Raw genomic sequence first — 4,107 nt, forward strand, 5'->3', positions numbered from 1 at the left:
CTTTAGATTATTGCATACATGATAGCATTCCTTTTGTTGCAAAAGAATCTTAAATTGGAATCAAGAGAACAATGAATCAGTAAAACTCCTTCACAATTCAGCAAATAATAATTAGCAAAGACATGATCTTTAAACTTATTATTATATTTTTTGAGATAAAGTCTCACTCTTGTTGCCCAGGCTGGAGTGCAGTGGCATGATCCCGGCTCACCGCAACCTCCGCCTCCCGGATTCAAGCAATTCTCCTGCCTCCGTCTCCCGAGCAGCTGGGATTACAGGTGCCTGCCAGCATGCCCGGCTAATTTTGTATTTTTAGTAGAGACGGGGTTTCACCAGGTTGGCCAGGCTGGTCTTGAACTGCTGACCTCAGGAGATCCACTCACCTCAGCCTCCCAAAGTGCTGGGATTACAGGCGTGAGCCACCACTGATTTTAAATTTAGTAATTTCTATGTATATATATTTGTGTGTATATATGTGTGTACATGTATATATCTCTGTGTGTGTGTGTGTATATATATAAATATTTGAGACGGAGTCTCCCTCTGTTGCCAGTCTGGAGGGCACTAGCGTGGTATCGGCTCACTGCAACCTCTGCCTCTTAGGTTCACGTGATTCTCCTGCCTCAGCCTCCCGAGTAGCTGGGACGACAGGCACACACCACCATGCCTGGCTAATTTTTGTATTTTTAGTAGAGATGGGGTTTCACCATGTTGGGCAGGATGGTCTCGATCTCCTGGCCTCATGATCTGCCTGCCTCGGCCTCCCAAAGTGCTGGGATTACAGGCGTGAGCCACCACACCTGGCCTCATGTATATTTTTTAAACTAGAAAAATATGAACATACATCTCACTTTAACTACTAATTAGGATTTACATAGGCACAGTAACTGTCTGCATATAACATTTAGATAAATACACTATAATGTTACTTTGGTTAGTAGTAAAATGCTGTTAGAATGAAGTCAATTCTTTGATACCATCTGGCAATGTGTTTATGTGTCATACAAACAAGCAATGCAACGGTTCTCTATCTTAAACAATGCAGCAATTAAAAGATAAATGTGATCCTATAAACATGTGATCCTATAAAAATCATTTTGCTTAACAAAAAGGACTATTTTTCAGTACCAGTCACAACAGCCATATTTCAAATGCCCAGAAGCCACGCATGGCTAGAGGCCACCACGCTGAACAACGCACATGAGCGGAGTTTCGCAGAGCTGAGGATTCTTGGATCCCTCCCTTCACTGGCTGTGTGCTGCTCTGCCTACACATCTTCCAATGCTGGCTCTTACCAGCAACCTCGGAAAGGCAGTCTTCTTACATTTAAACTATTTTCAGGAAAACAAAAAGTCAAAGGGAAACAGGCTAAAAGAATTAATTTAGCATCAAATGCTACCTTTCATCATTTTCTGGAATTACTAAGCTGTTTAGTAGCGGCACCATGGATTTCTCTTGCAGACTAAAATCTGAATAAATGATAATGGGGAATGAAGTAAAATCCAGCTTGAGAAACAAGATTCTTCAACTAAATACTTTTGTCAGATGGGTAAAGGAAAAATGGGGGCCTTGGTGGCAGACATAGATTTTGAGTCAGGGTTTACATAATGACAACAATGCCTGGACAAAACTCATTTCTCCGTCTTTTCACCCACATGTGAGGCAGGAATTGAGATTATTACTTCCCTTTCCTAAATATTTCAAAATTTCCTTTCCTTTCTAGGCTTACTGCTCTGCAAGCCCGCCTCGGCTTAGCTGTCAACTGGACCACACCAGAAACCAGCTAACTAGTCTGACACCACGTATCCGTCTCCCCTTTTAACGCACCCTGCACAACGCCACTGGGCCCATTTCTTCCTCCACACCTATCGCATCTGCAGCACCCAGTGCAATAGATTTATGGTCAACGAACAACTGGAAGGATGATGCCTGTAAATCTTTATTTCCAAACTAAGCAGAGTCTGACAATTGCAAATCTCTCAATTTTAAGTAAGCTTAGGCAACTTACTACCGGGTAACTCCGTAAGCCCAAAAGCTTTGATTCACTTTGCTGGTAAGCTGGAAGGTATCCAGCAATTAAAGCTCTTGAAGCTGGCCTCAGGTCAGGCTTGACAGAGCAAGCCAAGTTTCCTGTAACAGACCCAAACTCCTTTAACAGCTTTTGGGGAGATTACAGTGATCTCAAGTTTGTGATTCAAAGAAAATGAGAAAACTGACATCTCCTCATTCATTTGATTAAAAATGTTAAATGTGCTAAAACTGCGGAAACTGGTTTTCATGCTACTTTGCAATCCAGCTGTCCTCCCAACCCCTAGCTAGACTAGCTGGTTAGACTCATTTATGTAACAATCTATTTAAAATATTATTCAGGGGAAACCTACTTACAAAAACATTTCTCAAATTCTCATAAAATTCTAGTAGAAAACTATCTTCTACAAGTTTCTTCTAATACATAACCACTCATTATGTTAAAATTATCTTTATAATACCTGTAAAAGCTTATTTTAAAATCAATTTGAATACCTAAATAATAGTCTAAAAAGGGAATAAAACTCTCAGTATATAACATTGTTATCTAAAACCTAAAAACTTTATTCTAAATATATTTCAGTTCATGTTTCTCTTTTTTTTTTGAGACGGAGTCTTGCTCCTGTCTCTTATACACATCTAGATGTGTATAAGAGACAGCTCCAAGCCCTGTCCCTGGGATACGCCTGGGTCTCCCGGTGGGAACTGGGTGGGGCGCATCCGAGCTGCAGGGGCGGGGAAGGCGGAGGTGGCCCCGCGCGGGTGCGCGTCCCCGGAGACGCCAGCGGACCCGCCCCGCTCCCACTCCCGGCAGAGCCTGAGTTCTTGGGGGCAGGGTTGGGGCCCTCAAGCTCGGCCTCTGCTTTCCAGGGGGTCCTGACGATGTTTGGCCGAGCCGAGACTGGAGAAGCTACACCTGAGAACAAGACGCTGCCCACCCGCGGGGGCTGAAAATCCCACTGTGGGGCGGACCGTCCCGTCCCCTTCCCTGGCCCCTCTCAATAAACGTGGTTAAGAGCAGCCTGAGCCTGATATTTTCTCACCCAAATGCTGATGCCTGTGGGGGACCGAGGGTGCCAAGTCCCAGATATTGTGAGGGAGGGAGAGAGGGAGGGTGCGAGAGTCTGCGGGTGGCACAGAGAGAGGGGGCCAGCATCAGAGGTAAACTGTCTGTAACTGTGGAAGAAGCATAAAAATTATCTACTGTTTGAAGACTGGCGAGAATGCAAACGCGCCAAAGCCATTTGTTGCTAAAATTTGAAAGTTTTTATTTTTTTCCCTCTGTAATTGTAGATTTCTTCCTGGGAAATGGGGAAGGAATGAGGGCTTCAGGAAATTCGCTGCTGGGCTTGTTTTGCCTGTGGTTTCTGCTGGTTTTGTTCACATAACCTAGCCGCTTTGATTCCTTCTGCTCTACCAGAGAGACCTCCTTCTGTCCACTGATCCGAGTGCTGCTGGGAAGGTGCCCAGGGAACCCAGACATCGACGTCCATTTCAGGGGAAGCTTCCCAGTAAACTTCCTTGCCGGGAAAAATGACTCTGCCCCAGGTGGCTTGAGCAGGGCTTCTCCCCCCTACCATCGTGAATATTCACACAAGATTTAAAAAATTTTTTTGCTTGGGCACAGTGGCACACACCTGTAATCCCAGTACTTTGAGAAGCCGAGGAAGGTGGATCACTTGAGTCCAGGAGTTTGAAACCGGCCTGGGCAACATGAGGAAACTCCATCTCTACAAAAAATACAAAAACTGGGGGGGCGCGGTGGCTCATGCGTGTAATCCCAGCACTTTGGGAGGCTGAGGAGGGTGGGTCACGAGGTCAAGAGATCGAGACCATCCTAGCCAAAATGATGAAACCTCCTCTCTACTAAAAATACAAAAATTAGCTCAGCATGGTGGCTCGAGCCTGTAGTCCCAGCTACTCAGGAGGTAGAGGCAGAAGAATCGCTTGAACCTGGGAGGCAGATATTGTAGTGAGCCAAGATGGTAGCTGGGCGCAGTGGCTCACGCCTGTAATCCCAGCACTTTGGGAGGCCGAGGTGGGCGGATCACCTGAGGTTGGGAGTTTGAGACCAACCCT

The sequence above is a fragment of the Mandrillus leucophaeus genome, unplaced genomic scaffold (genome assembly GCF_000951045.1).
Source record: "Mandrillus leucophaeus isolate KB7577 unplaced genomic scaffold, Mleu.le_1.0 Scaffold170, whole genome shotgun sequence".
NCBI classification, from domain to species: Eukaryota; Metazoa; Chordata; class Mammalia; order Primates; family Cercopithecidae; genus Mandrillus; species Mandrillus leucophaeus.